Source organism: Macrobrachium nipponense, chromosome 11 (genome assembly GCF_015104395.2).
Source record: "Macrobrachium nipponense isolate FS-2020 chromosome 11, ASM1510439v2, whole genome shotgun sequence".
In the NCBI taxonomy this organism is placed as follows: domain Eukaryota; kingdom Metazoa; phylum Arthropoda; class Malacostraca; order Decapoda; family Palaemonidae; genus Macrobrachium; species Macrobrachium nipponense.
The window spans coordinates 2,372,909-2,396,498 of NC_061087.1; the positions used below are offsets into that span (position 1 = coordinate 2,372,909).

At 36.5% G+C, this 23,590-nt stretch overlaps 1 pseudogene; it reads left to right on the plus strand.

Moving 5' to 3' along the window:
- LOC135216233 (NFX1-type zinc finger-containing protein 1-like) overlaps window positions 1-23,590 on the plus strand; it is a 228,053-nt pseudogene that overhangs the window by 116,120 nt on the left and 88,343 nt on the right.

The window sequence follows — 23,590 nt, forward strand, 5'->3', positions numbered from 1 at the left end:
CACTGCCAAGACAGATATTCCCGGTAATTGTTATTACGAACTTGGGAGTCTTGCTAAGCCGTTAATTCCTGGAATTTCTAGCGTTCGAAGGAAGTACTGATGCTGAAGGAAGATTATCTCGGGAGGGGCTCAGCCTGGATGGACCTGACGGTCTCGTCACCTCAGTACGATGTCAACCCCGGGATAGAGAAGAACGGGCAATAGCACTCAGTCCTCCTCGCTTTTTTTCCCTTTACTTCTTGGTTATACCAGAATGAACAAGGAAATAAGAGGAATTCAGTGTAGTTTACTCTTCGTTATTCGAACCCGAGAGACTATGTTTTTGGTTCAATCCTAGGATCTTACCGAACATACGTCAATCCGTTCAGGATGGATAGCACCAAGAGTTTGAATGCCTCTCCAGTGCTACTGTTTTGGGAACATCCAGTTCAGCTTGAAAACATGTTGTATAATGACAAATTACTTTGTCTCATATAAGTAGAGTATCTAGATATTTTACGCTAACTATGAGAAAGACAATTTGCTCTGAAATGAGTTAAATACAGAGAAATAAACTCGTATTCGCCATCAGCTGATTTCCAAACCAAAGCACTGACCGCTTTGTTAGTATTTTATGATACAATATGAGAATACATACAATATTGGATACTGTAATGTATAACTTTTTAAAAGAATCAGAAAAGATGCATATTCATTGTGTATTTATTTAGTAAATATACGTAGCTATCAGCAGCCTGACATCGCTCAACTAGGTATGCTGATGTCAGTCTGAAACTGATTCCCGTTTCGTGTCCATTTTTTTTTTTCCCACTGATATGTCAGTCAGAATGCATTGAAACTCAAAATTGGCTTTTATTAATAAATTACTATTCAGTATACTGAAGGCTAGGCTACTGTATTCGTATATATAGGATATATGTACAATGATATCGTCATCATCGTATAGGCGAGGCTAACTTGTTAAATGTTATTCAATTTCTCTTTATACTGAATCATCATAAGCGAGTGTGCATTGAACCGAGAGAATTAGTTGAAATTGATAGTTAGTATGCCAATTGTAAATTATGCTGTGTAGTGTAGGCTAGGCTACCCTATATGTAAAGATGGTAGTGTAGGCTAGGCTACCCTATATGTAAAGATGGTACTGATTACCCTAGTGTAGGCTAGGCTAGTATAATATTGTTATGTCCAAATTGATTTATGACTGGTTGTTCGTAACCAGTTGCGGTAGTAAGTCGACTGCTACCTGTAATGTAAAAATATATCAGACCTATTCTCATTAACGTTATTTGTAACATAAATATGGTAATTTTTTACTATTGTACGATGGTTGAAATGCAAGCAAGAAGGCAGTTTTTATCGAATTGGTTGTTCACAGCAAATCAGCTGTTTCTGGCTTTATGCGTTTTCCAAAAAAGTAGTATATCATTAACGATACTTTTTGCATTCTCTTTTTGGGATAGATTAAGAGATGGAGGAAAAGGGGTTAGCTTAAAAAAATGGAATAGATAAAGAGGAGGAAAAGATGTTAGTTTATGGTAAAATTTGGTCTTGTAAATTTAACTCGCATGATACTTGAGATACGTGATAAAATCATTTTTTTGAAGGTGAAAATTGGGGGGTTGCATGATATGCGAGATCGTGTGTTATGCGAGTATATATGGTATTCCCATAAAGTATGTTTCAAAATCTGCAAATTTCTAATTCTGCAAGGCCGTGGATCGACTAAATTCTTGCATAATTGTGGACCGTACTGTATCTAGATACTCATTTATGCTAACTAGGAGCAAGAAAATTCACTTAGAATTTAGCTAAATATAGTGAAGTAAACTCGTACGTATTTGCCAATAACCAAACTAAAACATTGACTGCTATGTTAGTATTTTGTTATGCAATAATATGAGAATACATACAATGTTATTGGATGCAGTGAAGTAATGTGTAACTTTTTAGAATATTCATGGAAAAGATGCATATTTATTACATTTATATTTTATAATTATACGTAGCCATCAGCAGCCTGACTACCCTAACATCTCTCCATTAGGTATGCTGATGAATCTTGATTCTCATTTCGTATCGAGTTTTTTTTAATACTGAATTATCGTAGTCAGAATGCATTGAACCCCATAATTGGCTTATATTGATAATTACTATACCGCAAATGTGTAGGCTACTGAATTCACATGTCTTTGTACTGAATTATCATAAGCCATTATGCACTGAACCTAGAGAATTAGCTGAAATTAATACTTACCATACAGTATATGTATAAAGTATACTGTGCAGTGTAGGCTGGGCTACCCTGTATGTAAAGATGATACTGATTACCCTAGTGTAGGATAGGGTGTATTTGAGATGAAGATTTTTCCTACAAATGATGGGTTTTTTGGGGACCTAACCACATTTTAAATAAGATAATACCTGTAATGAATTTATTTCAAGCTCTACGATGCCGGCCAAACGTTCTGCACCTCCTAAGGCATTTGGCACTGAAACCAATTGCCAGAGGAAGAGGCTTACCATTGCAGAAAAGGTGAAACTCCTTGACATGATCAAGGAAGGGAGAAGCTATTCTGCTGTAGGCCGCTAGTACGGCATCAATGAATCTTCGGTTCGCTACATAAAAAAGTGACGAAAAGAGTATATGGAAAACAGCAGCATTGTCTTTTAATAAAACTACGAAGAGGGTGGTAACTTCCCGTAATAAAGCCATTGTGAATATGGAGTCTGCATTTGCCTTGTGGATCAGTGACTGCAGGAAGAAGAATAACTTGCTGGATACCAACATCATCTGCACGAAGGCCAAGAAACTGTACAAAACTTTAGCTGAAAGAGTGACATTTGCTGTGATAAGGACCAGGACAGCGTTGACAGTGATGATGATGATGACCCAGAAGCAGGACCATCAAGTGCTTCTCCCACCAGTCCAACCACATTTGGTGCCAGCAAGGGCTGTGGTTGGATTTAAGAACGTTTCTCAGCATGGAGAAGCTGCATCTGTGGATAAAGCTGGAGTTGAACCGTGGCGAAACATTTGCTCTCCTTCAACATATTGAGATCTTTCACCTTCTGGTCAAGATTATTATGGTCTTCTTTCTCTTAGGCTCTTGTCCAGAAGCCGTAAAAGGAGTAGGGTGCTTTTTACAGGCCAATTTGGGCTTCATTCACACTAATATTTATTGATACATAAAACATAGCTTCGCAATTACGTTTGCATACATCAGTAACTTTCTATGCAGTGAGGTTGGTGAAGTAGAGATGCATGATACCTACAACTCCATCTTTGCTAGATGGGACTCTGGTTTCAACCAATCAACGCCAAGTGTACAACCAATAAGTGACAAAGAAAATGAATGCCACTGTACATATGACAGACAATAGTGTGTCTAGTATAATTTTGTTTGGGTACTGCTCTAAGAAGACGTCACACCATCATAAGAGTTGTTTTTATTTGCGGAAAGTTGGCTTGGGTGAAGCATCTTTCAAGAAAAACCAATTATGTTATTGAAATTTTGTTTACATCAACTTATTACAGAAATGTAATACAGGCAGTCCCCGGTTATTGTGGTGGGGGGGGGGGGGGGTTTGTTTGTTCTCTGCAGGTTGGTGATAAGTGAAAACCGCCATTAATCGAAATTTGGCCATTTGTGGCACATATGGTGTTGATAACTGGTTAATGGTCCCTCTCTTAGGTATGTTATGGTGCCGATAACTGAAACTCAGCCCGTTATGGTGCCGTAAATTGCCGATTTTATGGCGCTAGACAAGTACCATTAAACTGGATCGCCATTAACCGAGTTTGTTGATAACCGGGGACTGCTTGTGTTTGATAATCAATTGTTTTCCTAAAAAAATTATTTAGTCACAAAAATATACTTTGTACATAAGCATGAAAATACTAAAAATCTGTACCCTGCTATTCCCATTGTCTTGCATAAAGTATCATTGTAAAACACTTTATGTACATGCGTATCATATTTAGACTGCTTCTCTAAGGCTTCTGCAAAGCTCCCAAGCATCAGAGGCACATGCAGCTAATGACAAATAAGGAGAAAATGATTGTCATGTTAACCCTCTTACGCCGAAGCCCTAAAAATCAAAACCTCTCCTGTATGCCGGCGCCGGTTTGGAGTGAGCGCGGAAGCGGAAAAAATAATTTTTTCAAAAAATCACAGCGCGCTTAGTTTTGAAGATTAAGAGTTCATTTTTGGCTCATTTTTTTTTCATTGCCTGAAGTTTAGTATGCAATCATCAGAAATGAAAAATAATATCATTATCATATGTAAATAATGCGATATATAGTAGCGAAAAAAAAAATTCATAGATAATTGTATTCAAATCACGCTGTGCAAAAAGCAGTCAAAGCTAACCAGTTACTTTTTTTTTCGTTGTATTGTACACTAAATTGCAATCCTTTTGATATATAATACATTGTAAAACAATAAAAGCAACACCGGAAAAATATTATCACAAAATGATGTACGAATTCGTAACGCGCGGACGTAAAAAAATGTTATTTTCAAAAATTCACCGTAATTCTAAATATTGTTCTAGAGACTTCCAATTTGTTTCAAAATTAAGACAAATGATTGAATATTACGATACTGTAAGAGTTTTAGATTAGAATTGCAGATTTCGACCATTTCAGACGAGTTAAATTTGACCGAATGTCAAAATTTTTATATATATTTTTATTTATATGCACATATTTCGGAGATGGAAAAAGCTACAACCTTCAATTTTTTTTATTGTATTCTTCATGAATTTGCGCACATTTTGATATATGAACTCTATAAAAAGGCTAATATGAAAAGGAGCAAATATTAGGATAATGCGATGTACGTATTTCGGAGACTTGCGGCCACCAATCGGCGCGCGGAGTGAAGGTAAATAAATTTTTCAAAAATTCACCATAAATCACAATATTGTTTTAGAGACTTCAAATTTGTTTCAAAATGAAGAAAAATAACGGAATATTACTAGGCCGTAAGAGTTTTAGCTTACAATTGCGTTTTTCAACTATTTCGGTAGAGTCAAATTTGACCGAACGTGGTTTTTTTTTCTATTTATCGTGATTTATATGCAAATATTTCAAAAAAGAGAAAAGCTACAACCTTCAATCATTTTTAGTTGTATTCTACATGAAATTGCGCACATTTTCATATATAAAACTTTATGTAACAGCTAATTTTAAATGGTGCAAACATTTCGACAATCGCACAAAAAAATTCTGATTTTTTTCGGAAGAGTTACCGCGCGAACGTAAGGAAAATGTTTTTTTTTTTTTTTCATAAATTCACCATAAATCAAAATATTGTGCTAGAGACTTCCAAGTCGTTGCAAAATGAAGGTAAATGATTGAATATTACTAGAATATAAGAGTTTTAGCTTACAATTGCGTTTTTCGACCATTTCGGTAGTCAAAGTTGACCGAAAGTTGAAATTTTTGCACTTAACGCTATTTATATGAAAATATTTTGAAACTGATAAAAGCTACAACATGGGTTGTTTTTTGTTGTATTGTGCATGAAATTGCGCACATTTCCATATATAAAACTTTATGTAACGGCAAATTTAAAAGGGTGCAAACATTAGGACAATCGCACGAAAAAATTTATCGGAAGAGTTATCGCACGAACGTAAGGAAAATTTTTTTTCATAAATTCACTATAAATTGAAATATTGTGCTAGAGACGTCCAATTTGTTGCAAAATGATGACAAATGATTGAATATTAATATAATATAAGAATTTTAGCTTACAATTGCGTTTCTCGACCATTTCTGTAGAGTCAAAGTTGACCAAAGGTTGAAATTTTTGCACATCGTTATTTATATGAAAATATTTCAAAACTGATAAAAGCTACAATCATGAGTATTTTTTTTTTGTATTTTACATGAAATTGCACACATGTTCATATATAATACTTCATGTAAAGGCTAATTTAAAATGGTGCAAAAATTATGTCAAAGTGACGAAATAATTTCCGATATGTGTCACTGATACTTTTTAGTGCGATAAGAAAGAAATTCGCGCTTGCGCGCCTGCGTAGCGATTGTAAACAAAACAACGCCTTGATCCGTGAACTCCCAGCATCCCCCAAGGCGCGTGATACAAAAGTTTTCGGTTGGTAGGCCTATAAGTATTTTTCCACGAATTTTTAAAAAAACTTTTTTGAGCCGACGTATGATACGTCCAATCGGCATACGGGAGACATTTTGACTCGACGTTTAATACGTCCAATCGGCGTAAGAGGGTTAAGAGAGGGCAAAAGTCAAGGAACTCTCCTCCTGCTTTATTACTGCTATCCCATCAACAGACCAGTCCTTTGAAAAATTTAGTGGGCTCTACAATTTGATCAGGGATGTTAGGGATAAGAATAAAGAAAGGGCCATAACTTTCATCAAAGCTATTAATGAAATAGTGAAGCCCTATTATACCTTGTTTGCGCTGATGTACAATTGTCTCAAGAAGGTGGTGCTTCCCGAAATCCCTGATGAAGTGCCTCCTGAAGAAGGTGAAAAGTTGCCCTCACAAGATATGTAACTCCTCTACTTTGCTGTCATTCATCAGGCTCCACAGCTATAATATCATCATATTAATATTATAATATTTAATGTCATAATGTACAGTAAATAACATGAAAATACAGAATATTGCTGTACGGAAAAATTTGCATCTGTGAAGGGGAGAGCCCCGCAAATAATTTTATAGATACGTTCCACAGAGAAACCTTTGAATGAGCAAGTCCTCCCGCAAATTTTTTTTAGATAGGTTCCAAAGAGAAATCTTTGAATGAGTGAGTCCGTGAATCCCAAGAACGCAATAAAGGAGGTTGGGGGCCCTTCACTGTATGCTTTCTCATTATTGTATTTCATGCATAGGATCATACATTTTTCTAGATATAATGTCTTTCAATAAATGTATGATGAAACATTGTAAAATTATTGTTTTTTCCACCAAATATCCTAGTAAAATAGGGGTGCGTCTTACACGTAGGTAAATGTGCTTTTAGTCAATAAAATAATGTAATTTGTGAGAAATGGATGTATTTCCCACTGAAAAAGCCGTGAATAGGTGAAGCCACAAATCCAGAATTCCAAAAGAGGGGTTGGAGGAAGGACCACTGAATTTTGGGTTGAGTTTTTTACCCGGAGCTCTGATAGTGGTGTGGTGTATCGGACGACTACTGCTACAGCTACAGTTGGTTGTGTAGGGTCACTCGACGGAGGGGGCCCAGGTGGAGGTCCAAGGTTGGTAAGGTGGGGGTGGCTGCAACTTGGAGGTGGTAATTTTTGAGAGTAGGACCTCTCTCACAAGGTCCAAGGTAGTTTCTGCGTGGCTGTCTGTGGCAGGAGTTGTAACCAACTGGTGTAGATGTGCGATGGCCATTTCTGTCCCTACGTTGTCTTGGAATTTCTTAGCTATGATGGTGGGCAGCATGTTGAACATTGACCTTAGTTGGGCCTCCAGCACTCCGTAAGTGATAGTGATCTGTTGGTTGGTGCACTCTACAGTTAGAAAATGTCATCTAGCAGGAACTTGAGGATGGTGTCAGGTTTGCGGGATGAGGAGATCATCTTAGACCTGAAGATGGTCTCCGCTCTAAAGAACCGGCCTCTGGGTTGTGGAGGGTGGTAGGCAGATGCTTGCTGCTGTGGCATTGCCATTGAATGGGCTTGTGTTGGAGGTGTTGGTTATCTTCAGGATCACCAGTGTACTAGGGAGCAGGTAAGAGGCAGTCAAGGTACAGGCGGGCCGCGGTTAATGGCGCAATCGCTCAGCGGCGAATTGGTTTTACAGCTGTTGTCAAAAATATTAATTAAAAAAAAAAGGGGGGGGGCATTTTGAGGTATTTTTACGGCACAATTTTCGGTCAACAGTGCCGCTAGCGCCATTATCTCTAATGAGTACATACATTTGTAGAAATACCGTTCTGCCCTTAAAGGTTATGCAAATGATATTAAAAAAGTTATAGAGAGTTATTACATAGGTATTAGGGTAAAATACATGCATCTGACACTGTTCCATGCCAAAAACATAGAGTTGAATGAGTACAAATTTAGCTTTGGATGTGTCGATTTATAAATGTTCATGCTTTTATGTTTAAAAGTGGTTGAAAATGCATTACGGTTAGGGTATTTTTATTTCTGCACAGAAATATGATACAAAGGCAGCTTTTGAAACTGCCCTTCAAATTATTAAATACGATGTTTTTTCATGTTCATTCTTGTATGCCGCCATCTGCCGCTCTTCCGAAAATATCGATTTAAAAAAAAAGTGCAAATTTAGCAATCGATGTGTCGATTTTATAAATGTTCATGCTTTTATGTTTAAAATGTGTATGAAAATGTATTACGAATAGGGTATTTTTATTTCTGCGCGAAATATGATACTAAGGCAGCTATTTGAAACTGCCCTTCACGTTATCAAATACGATGTTTTTTCATGTTCATTCTTGTAAGCCGCCACCTGCTGCTCTTCCGAAAATATCGAGTTAGAAAGAGTGCAAATTTAGTGACCGATGTGTCGATTTTATAAATGTTCATGCTTAAATGTTTAAAATGTGTATGAAAATATATTATGATAGGGTATTTTTATTTTTGTACATAAATATGATACAAATTAACCCTTTAACGCTGAAGGGGTATAATAAAAATCATCTCCCGTATGCTGAGGGGGTCTCGGAGTGAGCGCCAAAGCGGAAAAAATATTTTTTTCAAAAAATCACAGCGCACTTAGATTTCAAGATTAAGAGTTCATTTTTGGCTCCTTTTTTTGTCATTGCCTAAGTTTAGTATGCAACCACCAGAAATGAAAAAAATATTATGTATAAATAATGCGATATATGATTGTGCGGAAACAAAATTTCATATATAATTGTATTCAAATCATGCTGTGAGCAAAACGGTTAAAGCTAGAGTTAATTTTTTTTTTGTTGTATTGTACACTAAATTGTGATCATTTTGGTACATAACACATTGTAAAACAATCAAAGCAACACAGAGAAAATATTATCACAAAATGATGCATGAATTCGTAACGTGCGGACATAAAAAAGATTTTTTTTTTTTTTTCAAAAATTCACCATAAATCTAAATATTGTTCTAGAGACTTCCAATTTGTTTCAAACGAAGATAATTGATTGAATATTACTATACTGTAAGAGTTTTAGCTTACATTTGCAGTTTTTGACCATTTCAGACGAGTTAAAGCTGACCGAATGTAGAATTTTTAAAAAAATTTTTTATATGCAAATATTTCAAAAATGATAAAAGTTACAACCTTCAATTATATTTTGTTGTATTCTACATGAAATTTCACACATTTTCATATATAAAACTCTATGAAACGCCTAATATGAAATGGAGCAAATATTACGAGAATGTGACTTGCGCTTTTCGGTGATTTGCGGCGGAGAATCCGCGTGCGGATGGAAGGAAAGTTTTTTTAAAATTCACCATAAATCTGAATATTGTGCTATAGACTTGAAATTTGTTTCAAATTGAAGATAAATGACTGAATATTACTAGACTGTAAGATTTTTAGCTTACAATTACGTTTTTCGACCATTTCGGTAGAGTCAAAGTTGACCGAATGTGGTTTTTTTTTTCTATTTATCGTGATTTATATGCAAATATTTCAAAAAGGAGAAAAGCTACAACCTTCAATTATTTTGTATTGTATTCTACATGAAAGTGCGCACATTTTCATATTACAAACATTACGACAATCGTACGAAAAATTTCTGATTTTTTTCGGAAGAGTTACCGCGTGGACGTAAGGAAAAATTTTTTTTTTCATAAAGTCGCCATAGATCAAAATATTGTGCTAGAGACTTCAATTTTGTTGCAAAATGAAGGTAAATGATTGAATATTACTAGAATATAAGAGTTTTAGCTTACAATTGCGTTTTTCGACCAATTCGGTAGAGTCAAAGTTGACCGAAGGTTGAAATTTTGACACAACGTTATTTATATGAAAATATTTCAAAACTGATAAAAGCTACAACCATGGGTTATTTTTAGTTGTATTGTGCCTAAAATTGCGCACATTTCCATATATAAAACTTTATGTAACGGCTAATTTAAAATGGTGCAAACATTACGACAATCGCACGAAAAAATTTATCGGAAGAGTTACTGCGTGGACGTAAGGAAAAGTTTTTTTTCATAAATTCACTGAAATTGCGCACATTTTCATATGTAATACTCCACGTAACGGCTAATTTAAAATGGTGCAAAAATGATGTCTAAGTGTCAAAATAATTTCTGAGATGTGTCACTGATACTTTTTAGTGCGATAAGAAAGAAATTCGCACTTGCGCGCCTGTGTAACGATTGTAAATAAAACAACGCCTTGATCCGTGAGCTCCCAGCATCCCCCAAGGCGCGTGATTCAAAAGTTTTCGGCTGGTAGGCCTATAATTATTTTTCCGCGAATTTTTAAAGAAACTTTTTTTATCGATGTACCATACGTCCAATCGGCACCCGACAGACAATTTATGTCAACGTTTAATACGTCCAATCGGCGTTAAAGGGTTAAGGCAGCTTTTGTAACTACCCTTCACGTTGTCAGAGGATGTTTTTCATGTTTGTTCTTGTCCGCCACTGTTCCGAAAAATGCCTGGTGTTCTGTTATTAATTATGCATCTTTTCCATAAATCCTTTAAAAAGTTATACGTACATTACTTCACTGTATCCAATATATTGTATGTATTCTCATATTATTGTATTATAAAATACTACGGCAAATCTAAGCCAGTATTCCATGGAGCGGCCAATGTTTTGGTTTGAAATCAGCTGATGGCAAATATGAGTTTGTTTCGCTTTGTTTCACCATATTTAACGCAATTCTGAGCAAATTTTCTTGCTTCTAGTTAGCATAAACGAATATCTAGATACTTGACTTATATGAGACAAGGTTATTTTTCCTTATACGACGTGTTTTCAGGTGGAAATATGAATTGAATATGTCTCATTGTGATTGTAAACTCATTTTTTTCTGTTAACAGATTACGTTGGCGGCATGTTTATTGCGTAAAAAAATTATGGGATTCCATTCGCAATTTTCCTTTATATCATCGTAATACAAACTTTACGTTATTTATCTTATATCGGTGTGAAACCAACATTAAATGTGTTCTTTCAAGCACAGTAGTTTTGATTAAAATGATTTTATCTATTTTATCTAGGGTTGTGTTTGATGACATACGTTTACTGGAGTTTTATCCTTGTTTCCAATGCACAATAATAGTCATAAGCAACTTGAACACTTTTCTCAGCTTCAGTTATAACTAGGTTTAAATTTATCAGTATATTTCCTGATTGATCTTTGATCTATATTGATCTTTGATCTATAGCGAATAAAGTTATTACATTAAGATATCTCGGTTCTATTCTACACAGCATCATTTATAACAACTACGGTAATAGTGTACAGGCGGTCCCCGGGTTACGACGGTTCCGGCTTACGACGTTCCGAGGTTACAACGCTTTTTCTTAAATATTCAATGGAAAAATCCTTCCTGGGTTACGACGCTTGTTCCGAGGTTACGACGCTGACGCTTCCGACGCTCCGAGTTAACGACGCTTTTAAAAAACGCATACTATGATAAAAATCCTTTATAGTTTAGCACAGTATATTAATAAAAATAAGTTTCTGGTTGGATTACAACAAAAATTTTGAGATTATGATGATTTTCGACACTTTTTATGTTGTATTTTTCTATGTTTTTTAGTGACGCCTCATATGCGGAACTAGTTTCCGAGCGAATGAATACATACTAGTTTACATATAACAGTCCAAAAGCGCAAATAATGAAAAAATCATTGCTTGTTTCCAGTAATTATAACAAAACTAAGTTTCTGGTTAGATTACAACGCAAATTCCAAGTATCCAAAGAGAGACATTATCCAGTAATTTGATCAGAGAGCGAGAGAGAGAGAGAGTAGAGAGAGAGAGGAGAGAGAGAGAGAGAGAGAGTAGGAGGCGTCTTCCGACGCTCCGAGTTAAGGACAGAGAAGTGTTCGTTTCGTTAAACGGCCTCTGACTCATGCCAGTAAATGTTTTGTTGATACTAATAATATAAGCCTATTTAAAGATACGTTTAATTAGTCTATATGATACGTAAATAGTAATCAACTGTTCTTGTAGCCCTCAATATTTGGCAAAATCGAAGTATCCAAAGAGAGACATTATCCATACGTTTTAATTGATCAGAGAGAGAGGAGAGAGAGAGAGAGAGAGAGAGAGAGAGAGAGAGAGAGATGAGAGAGAGAGAGAGAGAGGAAGACGCTTTGGCAACAATGGTCTCGGGGGTTTTTATAGCTTCCTTCTGCTTGATGATCGTGGATATTGTAGAAGGATTTCGACGATACTCGTTTGCCAAATCGACGATACGAACGCCACGTTCATGCTTTGCTATAATTTCATGTTTTGCTTCCATCGAAATAATTTTCTTGGGGGTTTTCTTATCACCTGCTTTGTCTTTAGCTTTGAGACCCATGGTTAATAATAAAATAGACAAAATAACACGAAAAATAGGCGCAAATACAACGAACTAAACAACGACGTGTTAACATGCAGCACCAACAAACAAACAGACTGAACGCCATTTATCGGTCGCCTATACAACTAACACTCATCGCAAAATCGTATCTCAAATATTTCGTTGTATATCAAGCTTGTATTTTCGCAAATTTTCTGTTATATCTCAAAACATTCGTATATTAGGGCAATCGTATGTCAAGTTTCCAATGTAATTTGATCAGAGAGAGAGAGAGAGAGAGAGGAAGAGAGAGATAGAGAGCGAGAGAGAGAGAGAGAGAGAGAGAGAGAGAGAGAGAGAGAGAGAGAGAGACGCTTTGGCAACAATGGTCTAGGGGATTGACGTAACGTTTATTTTCTGAACAGATAGGACAGAGAAGTGTTCGTTTCATTAAACGGCCTCTGACTCATGGCAGGAAATGTTTTGTTGATACTAATATATAAGCCTATTTAAAGATACATTTACTTTAATTAGTCTATATGATACGTAAATAGTAATCAGCTGTTCTTGTAGCCCTCAAGATTTTGCAAAATCACTCCAGGTTGTACATAAAACTTCAAGAATGTAGTGTCACCAGAGGATTACAATAGTTTTTACCTTCAAGAACCAGCATTCTTTTATGAAAATAACTCCAGGTTGTACATAAAACTACAGGAAACAACATGTAGTGTAACCAAAGGATTACAAGTAAGGTTTTTATAACTTTTTATTAGTTTAAGACATATTTCCAAGCGTCGTTCCGGCTTACGACGATTTTCGGCTTACGACGCGTCTCAAGAACGGAACCCCCGTCGTAACCCGGGGACTGCCTGTACTATAGTACGCTGATTGAGATGCAAGCCAAACGGATGTTATCGAATTCGGTTGTACATTATAAAAAATAAAAAAAAAAAAAAAACCCTTCGGTTGTTCATGGCTGTGCAAGTTTACGTAACGAGTATAACGTTAAAACCATACTTTCATAATTCTCTTTTACTGTTTTTTAACTTCTGTAACTAGAAGATGGGATAAAGTTAGGCTATTGTAATTTGGTCTCTCATGAAATCGGATTATCGTAAGACGAATTATCGTAACTTGAACACTACAGCTACCTGTACTCTTTACTTATAAAACCTTATTATATCTTTACATACCTTATACACCCAAAGGATTAAGCTAGGATTTTTTCACTTTACAGTATTTATAATACTTTAATGTACTGTACAGTAAATTCCATAGTACTATACTGCATAAATTTAATTTTACTTATTGCGCCATTGCAGGGTTACGGCGCCGTTTGACTGGTCAGGGTGCTGTTAACTGGTCTAGAATTTCAAAAGAAGGTGTGCGGAGGCCGTGGGCTTTACAATTGCTTAGCGTCAAAAGTCACTTTGGCGTCGGCGGCCAGTTCTGTTCAGCGTCAAAAGTCACTTAGTGTCGGCGGCCAGGAACGGAACCCCTGCCGCTAACCGAGGGCCGCCTGTATTCTAAATTGTTGACACAATCCCTGACAGATCAAGAACTTTTGTGAGGGGAAAGTGGTGTTTGACGTTACAAGATGCCATCTATGTATTAGTAGTCAGGTGAATTCTATATAAAAATTAGGAAGATGTTTCAAATACAGGCGGCCCTTGGTTAGCGGCAGAGGTTCCGTTCCTGGCCGCCAACGCCAAGCGATTTTTGACGCTGAGCGATTTTAAAGCCTACGGCCACCGCACACCTTCTTTCGAAACTCTAGACCAGTCAAAGGCACCGTAATCCCACAACGGCACAATAAGTAAAATTATATTTATGCAGTGTAGTACTATAGAATTTACTGTACAGTACTTTTGGGTGTCTAGAGTATGTAAAGATATAAAAAAGTTTATACAGTGTACAGGTAGCTGTAGTGTTCAGGTTACGATCATTAGTCTTACGATAGTCCGATTTTATGAGAGATCAAATTACAATGGCCTAACTTTATCCATCTTCTAGTTACATAAGTTCAATAACAGCAAAAGAGAATGATGAAAGTATGGTTTTAACGTTATACTCGTTGCGTGAACGTGTACAGCCATGAGCAACCGAACGAGAAACGACTTTTTTTTTTTTTTCTAAGTACAACCGAACTGGATAACATCCGTTTGGCTTGTATTTCAATCATTGTACTACAGTACAGCATTACCGTAGTTGTTATAAATGTCGTTATGTATAGAATAGAACTGAGATATCTTAATGTAATAATTTTATTCGCTATAGATCAGAGATCAATATAGATTAAAGATCAATCGGGAAATATACTGTTAAATTTAAACCTAGTTATAACTGAAGCTGAGAAAACTGTTCAAGCTGCTAATGACTATTATCGTACATCGGCAACAAGGATAAAACTGCAGTAAACGTATGCCATCAAACACAACCGTAGATAAATTGGGATAAAATAATTTTAATCAAAACTATTGTGCTTGAAAGAACACATTTTACTGTTGGTTTCACACCGATATAAGATAAATAACGTAAAGTTCGTATTACGATGATATAAAGGATTATTGCGAACGGAATCACGTAATTTTTTACGCAATAAACGTAATATGTTAACGAAAAAAAAAAGTAGTTCACATTCACAAAGAGACATATTCAATAAATATTTCCACCTAAAAACAGGCTGTATAAGGAAAAATAACTTTGTCTCATATAAGTCAAGTATCTAGATATTTGTTTATGCTAACTAAGAAGCAAGAGCATTCGCTCAGAATTGTGTTATGGTGAAACAAACTCGTATTCATCAGCTGATTTCAAACCACAACATTGGCCGCTCCGCGGAATACGGGCTTTAATTTGCCGTAGTATTTTAAAATACAATAATATGAGAATACATACAATATTCTTGGATACAGTGAAATAATGTATAACTTTTTAAAGGATTTATGGAAGAGATACATAATTAATAAAATAACTATGCATTTTTCGGAACTGACGGACAAGAACGAACATGAAAAAACATCCCCTGACAACGTGGAGCGTAGTTACAAAGGCTGCCTTAATTTGTATCTTATTTCTGTACAAAAAAGAAAATACCTTTACGTAATACATTTTCATACACATTTTAAACATAAAAGCATAAACATTTAAAAAATCTACACATCGATCGCTAAATTTGCACTCTTTTTAACTATATTTTTGGAAGAGCGGCAGACGGCGGCATACAAGAATGAATGTGAAAAAACATCGTATTCGATAACTTGAAGGGCAGTTTCAAAAGCTGCCTTTTTATCATATTTCTGCACAGAAATAAAAATACCCTATTCGTAATACATTTTCATACACATTTTAAACATAAAAGCATAATCATTTATAAAATCAACACATCGATCGCTAATTTGCACTTTTTTTAAATCTATATTTTCGGAAGAGCAGCAGGCAGCGGCTCACAAGAAAGAACATGAAAAAACATTGTACGTATTTGTTAACATGAAGGGCAGTTTCAAAAGCTGCCTTTGTATCATATTTCTGTACAGAAATAAAAATGCCTTTCACGTAATACATTTTCATACACATTTTAAACAAAAGCATGAACATTTATAAATCAACACATAGCTAAATTTGCACTTATGTAACTCAATATTTTCGGCATAGAACAGCGTCAGAGGCATATGTATTACCCTAATACCTACGTAATAACTCTCCATAAAATTAGTTAATATAATTTGCATAACCTTTATGGTCTGAACGGCATTTCTACAAATGTATGAACTTGTTAGACAAAGGCGCTAGCGGCGCTGTTAACTGAAAATTGTGCCGTAAAGATATCTTTAAAATGCCTTATTTTTTTAATGAATATTTTTGACGACCGCCGTAAAACCGATTCGCCATTGAGTGATTGCGCCATTAACCGTGGGCCACCTGTACATGCGGTTGGAAAGCTTGCAGCATCTGACATATGTTAGTAATTAGTTTAATAATGACACGTAAAACTTCGTTTTGAACAATGACATAAATGAATCAGGAGTGCTGGATCTGTTTCTTGGGAGTCCTTTGTGTGTCTTGTAGATTTCTGTTTAAAATGAGGATGCCCAGAGGGTGTTGGCGACTGGCCGAGACCTCATAAGCCCGTTATTCACAGTTGCAAAACTATGTAGATGTCTTTTATAGAAAAAAAAAGATTATTCAAATGTTTGTCCTGAGTAGAATGTTTGTTACAAGCTCGTCATTCATGTGCTTGTATTTTTATAATTTTTTTATCACAGTAAGCATATAGTATGAGAAACATTGGTTTCAGCCAATTGAGGAGTGATATACTGTATACAAAAAGTAGATTTTAATTTGTTATCATTTACAGTTTCTCTGAGAATACTGATCCATTTGAAATGATTGGGTAAGTATTTAAGGATGGAAAGTATGTTTTCTCAGAAATTAAAATGCATTTTGCATATCATTCTTGTCTCCCTTTTATATTTATTTATTTTTTCTTTTGTCTAGCTCCAGCGAGAACATGCTGCATGTCAGGGAGTGAGGATTTGTGTTGTGGATAATTTTCAAGGAGAAGAAAATGACATAATTCTCTTGTCATTAGTAAGAAGTAATGCTGAAGGAAAAGTTGGATTCCTTCGCACTGACAATAGGATATGTGTATCCCTGTCAAGAGCAAAACAGGGTCTGTATATCACAGGAAACATGGATTTATTAAGTGGTTCGAGTGAGTTGTGGAAGAAAATTCGAAGTGATCTTATCAGAGATAAAAGTTTTGGCAGTACACTTACATTGAAATGCAGAAATCATCCTCATGAAATAATAACCATAGCAAGAGGTTCAGATTTTGCAAGTAAATCCCCAGAAGGAGGATGCTTGCGAACATGCAATAAAGAATTGCCGAACTGCACTCATTCTTGTCCAAGGGTCTGTCACCTAGATGATGAAGACCATAAGTTGTATAAATGCAGGGTACCATGTCCTAAGATATTGTGTGACCAAAATCATAGTTGTCCAAAAATGTGTTTTGAAAAATGTACTCCATGCACAGTCATGTTGGAAAAAGTCTGCCCCTGTGGTCATACAAATGCAATGCCATGCTATTTGGATCCAGAAAAGTTCCAGTGTCAGCAGAAAGTGGTAAAAGTTTTAGATAACTGTCAGCATTCAGTGAAAATGCCATGTTATCATGACACCAAGAGTTTTCTTTGTCCCATGCTTTGTGATACAAGACTTGATTGTGGACATCAGTGCAGATTACATTGTCATCGAACCAAGGATCCGGACCATCTGAATTATGATTGCAAACAGAGGTGTACAAAATTGAATGATGGATGCACACAAAACCATCCATGTCAGAGATATTGTTATGAAGATTGTGGCAAATGCATTCTTGAAGTTACTAAAGCATTGCCTTGTGGACATGAGGCACAGAATGTGGAATGTCATTCCCCTCCAGAGTCAGTTAAATGTAGAATGAAATGCAAAAAGACTTTACCTTGTGGTCATGCATGTAAAAAATTGTGCTATATGAATTGTGATCCTTGCCCAGTGAAAGTAAAGAAAACAGTGCCAATGTGTGGCCACGATGTTGTGGTATGTATTGATGGTTTACTGAGATGGTTATCTTCATGTGAAACATTTGTGTTATAATGGAGCTCATTGTTGGCACACATGCTTATTTCCAGTTCAATGGCTATAGTGTTTATTAATTTTTTTTCCAATCTTTAGGTTGAATGTGGTGTACCTCCATCATTAGACATGTGTGATGGGAACTGCACAAAGACTCTTCCATGTGGCCATAAATGTCTAGAGAAATGCAATTCTCCTTGCACGAAAAAATGCAAGGAATTGGTTGTTACTAGTGAAAAGTGTCCGAAGAATCATCAGATTAAGATGCCTTGTCATTTGGTAAATGAAGGTATGAATTCTTTTTCCTCAGATTCATTTTACTTCCATTTTTACTCATTCAGATGTTCCACTTAACATTTGCTTAGCATGTGAAATTGCATTTCTAATTTGATACTATGCACTTCAAGTACTATATAATAATCTTGATTACTAGTATATAATAATCTTTAATATGGCCTTTGCAAGCCTTGGTGTGGGAGAGGGAATTCTAAAGCTCTCAGTAGATCACACCCAAAGCACATATGGACATAACATTTTTCTCTATTTCTCTCTCTGATTATATCATTCATAGTATAAAACTGTTAATGATGTCATTTTAAAACAGTATTATATATTGTAAAGGTTCACAATCTCTCATCTGTTGTAATTCTTAAAATGGAAAAGCTCTAAAAACCAAAATATTTTTTGGAGAAAAGTAATCATTTGCAAAAGTCAAACAGTACAAACATAATTATACTACAGGCAGGCCCGGTTACCGTTGGGATTAGTTACCAGCATTTCAGTTTTATGGCGCTTGTCCAATACATTCATAACTGGGACTTACCCTCGTTAGGGTTTATAGCACCGTTGACTGGTTATCGGGTTGGTAGCCTTAGCTCAGAGAGACCCTCATAAAGTAGTACAAGCAATGAATATGCATATTTTCCTTGGCTCTTTTATTATGCTTTACTTCCCTGTATCCAATAATACTGTATGTAGTCTCATATTACTATTGTATTATAATAAAATACAAATAAAGCAATCAATGGTTTGGTTTGGAAAAATCAGCTGAGGGTGGAAGTAAATTTATTTTGGTGTATGTATTTAACTCTTATGTGAAGTGATTTTCTTGCTTCTGGTTAGTGTAAAGAAATTTCTATAAACTGTGTATGTGGGACAAGGTTATTAAAATTGAAATATGTCTTAAATATTTCTTTTGAACTAGATTTTTTTTTTTTTTTTTTTTTTTTTTATTTTTTTTTTTTTTTTTTTTTTTTTCATTATAGATGGTGCCATTGTCTGGTTATTGGAGGCTTAGCTTAAGCACCCTAATACCCTCATAAAATACAAACATAATGAATGTGCATCTTTTCCTTGGCTCATTTAAGAGTTATACTTTACTTCACTGTATCCAATAATACTGTAAGTAGTCTCATACTTATTACCATCGTATTATATAAACAAAGCGATTAGATTTTTGGTTTGGAATATTCCGAGCGATTTTCTTGCTTCTATTAGCGTATTAATCTCTTGAAACTAGTTGTATGGGACAATGTTTTTTTTTTTATATCGAGACGGGTATTGTCCTCTTTCCCACCGTTATGGGGTCAATTGCTTGATTTGCCTTCTCCACTGCCTTCCTCACAACATCAGGCATGCTTTATTCTTGGCAAAGGGGTTCTTACGACCTCTTGCCCTTGCAGTCATCAACCACAGTTATTGGCGGTGAGCCTCACCGGTGACTAAAAAGTCCACTTGCAAGGCAGTAGTTTCCAGTTATTGGCGTAGGGCCTAGAGTTTTACTAGAGAGGAAGACTGCGGGGCAGCAACTGTCTTTGTAGTTGCCTTTTACGACACGCAGGACCTACGGTGAAAATATTCTTGCACCCCTACCACAAAGGTGAAGCCTAGCCTTGTATATAATGTACTAAAAAAGGAAAACTGCACATTAAGCATATCCTCAAGTAATCTACCAAAAATACATTGCTCACCATACATGATAATATATGTACAAAAATCATGCTTTGGGAAAAATTTTAAGGATAACATTCACAAGATCAGATGTTACATGAGTACATACATAAATTATTATTATTATTATTATTATTATTATTATTATTATTATTATTGTTATTATATTATTATTATTATTATTATTATTATTATTATTATTATTATTATTATTATATTATTATTATTATTATTATTATTATTATTATTATTATTATACATGCTTGTGTAAATATTTCGGAACAACCTTCAGTTCGATAAAAAAATAACTAGTTACTCCGAGGGTTTTAGATAAGGGATTGTGAACCCATAATTTATTTAAAAGTGAAAAAACACAAAATAGAAAATCAAAATAACAGTTGAAATTAGCCAGAACTTTTACTGATATTAGCTGATGATTATGTTAAATCTCAAATCTAGGGAATATAATCAGTGTTAGTTGATGTCATTAGAACTTCCGAGGGTTAACTAAGTTGTGCCTTATGCCAAGGGTTAGTTTTCCAGGATACTAGATACTCATAATTCTGGTTAAGAGACAGACTACTGTATAGATATTTATGTATGGTCTCATTTTTTGCTGTTTTTCAGTAACTGGTGAAGATGCCTGGAAGTACTGTGATGCACCATGTATGGCAAATTTGGATTGCAGTCATCAGTGTGTAGGCCAGTGTGGAAGTTGTTTTCAAGGTCGTTTACATGTTTCTTGCAATAAGCCATGCAAAAGACCACTTGTATGTGGCCACATGTAAGTTAATTGAGGGCAGTATTTATTTTTTGTTAAGAGGATGGATGAAGGAATATCAGTCTTGCTTATAGGTCAACTGACCTTTACTCTAAAATTAGTATACTAGTCATTTGAAAATGCTATCTTCTCATAGTGATTTTGTACTCTCCGTCACTCAAAAGTTGCATAAGGAGTTAATCTTTTTTCTTCATTGTCTTTAGTGAAAGACAGAATTGATAAATGTAGAAAAATAAAGAAAAACTTACAATGATATGAACTGTAACAAGCAGTAGAGTCAGTGGTAAACTAATGCAAAATATGTAGTGATCTGTGTAATTAAAGACTAAAAGACCAAGAAAAGCAAAACAGAATTATTATAGAAAGAATTTGCAGGCACAGCATGATTTCTTGTGTCATTGAACATGTTGCCAAATAGCATTAAGGTTTTTTTTTTTTTTTTTCCAGTTTCATATATGTCTGTAAATTTGTGTAGAGATTAGGTTGAATCTTTTGCATTGGTATCATCTATAAATTGTGTGAATTAAACTAGGTATTGGAATTTCTTTATTTTGGTTAGCTTAAGGGACAGTAATCTCAGTTTGCCTTCCTGACTCAACTTGTTGCTTAGTGTGATCATTGTAATTAGTTTATTTGTGTAAGTCAGTAGACCTAATAGGTTCGGCAGTTGTAATAGAACTTTTTTTTTATATAGAAATAATATGCAAATCAAGTTTTCTTTGTTCATGGATATTTTAGGCAATGGTCTAGTTGTTCATACACAAACAAACCTTCGGGCTTAACAATAGGATAATTTCTAGCGCCCAGCTGGATCCGGTTAAAACGCAGAAGAAAGCAAGGAATCTTGCAAGATCTGGCAACGTATGCGTATATTGGGTGAAGAGTTGTCAAAGACCACGTACCTACACCACCGCTTCATTCTTTTTGTTAACCGCCTGGGCCAGAGTTGTGGTTGACCTCTCTTGGCCTTTACCCAGTTCATTGCCCGTTTTGCTTGTGTTTAGTGTGTGGGTGTGGCTGTTATTATGGCTTCTTCTGCTGCTCCTTGGCCTCGTCACGTGTATACCTCAGAACTCCAGGTTTTCCGTGTTCTTGTTTTTTGGCTTCGGCTGTGACCGACCCTCACATCACGTGTAGTAGGTGCCACTCTAATGGTTGTACAATAATGAATCATTGCATGGAATGCTGTGCATGGCTTAAAGAGCAGTGGAAGTCGATTTATAGCAAGAAGAGAGCATTGGAGGGTTTCTACTCTTCCTTCATAGGAAGGTTTTTCTTCTCCTCTACCCCATGCTTCGTCTCCTGCTGTGCTCACATCCCATAGTAGTGTTGTGCCTTTGTCCCCTTCCTTTTCTTACATCGATTCGTCGTTGGAAGTATTGGGAGGCCCTCAGGCTAATTTTTTTAATGTTATTCCTTCTTCTTTGGAAGTTAATTTGTTTCTTGGGAAGGGGGTTTGTGGGGGGCTTTTACATCATTCTCCTTTATTCCAGAGTCGCAGGCGTCCAAGATGGTGGCGATTTGGAAGACGCTCTGGCTAGGGGGTTCTCTGTCCTTGGAGGGGTTGCTGGCGCACTTCATGGATGCTCGCTACTCCCCTCCTCATGCTGGCCAGGCCCTCCCCCCTCCTCTTGTCCTCGTCTTCGTGGATAGCCGAGGTCAGCCATCTTGTATTGCTCTGCCAGTGACTTTTGCCGCCTCTTCGAATCAGAGGGAAGCCCCGCTAATGACGTTATGGGATCAGTCATTTTGTATTCCTCCGCCAATGGTGTCTGCTTCCCGTTCGGACCAAGGGGAAGCCTTGACGTCATCGCCACTTGTAATGTCACTTCCATTGTTGACGTCACTCCCAGTCTTCTCATCTGCACTGCCTCTCTCAGCCGTGACTTCATTTCTGCTGCCCAGTTCACTGCATCTCCCTTCCATGTCATCGGAGCCTCCTCTTGCTGATCCGTCAGGGCTTTATGCCAGGCTGATACAATGTTTTTTGGAAGATAAGTTGGCTGCCATGTCGGCTGGGAGGACTGGAAGGAAACGTGTTGCATCGTCCCCTCCCTCCTCTTGCAAAGAGATTGCATAAGGAACCAGTACTGTCTTCCTTTCCTTCTTCTCCCTCTACGCCACGTTGGCGTATCAAGCATTGGAAGGCTAAGGGACTTTGCTCTTTCTTCGCCTACGAGGGAGGAACAACGCAGCCATGTTCTCGAGGGTGTTGGTGTTTCAGAGAGTTAGTGTGTCTTCCCTTGTGCAATCTGCAGTGGCTGCTTTGTCCTCTGCATTGAATCACGAGTGTGTTGCAACTTTGTTGCAACCTCCTCCGTCTGTGCACATGATGCAAGCACTCCCACTGCTTCTCCAGGGCTTATTTGTCGCTGTAAGGATCTCAAGGCGCCTGTCAAGAGGTTGAAGGTTGTGAGCGCAGAGTTGGTGTAGCAGGAGTGTTTGCCTGCCCCTCTCCCAGGTGCTTCCAGGACTTCGACTCTGGGAGAATTTTCCTTCGATCTTGATTGTTATGGATTCCTCTCCAACTCACGTTCGTACGTCTGCCACACCCATGACCTTTCGCGAACATGTTAAAAGTCATCTGTTGGAAGAGTGTGTTGTGATGTTCCTAGTGTTGTAGTTGGGTTGTTGTGGGAGTCGGTGCGTGGACCCAGCCCAGACAGGTTAGTTGGTGTTTCGGGCTGTTTGGGTGCTGATCCCTCCGTTAATTTTAATAAGGAAGGTGCCTTAGATCGTTGGTCTCCG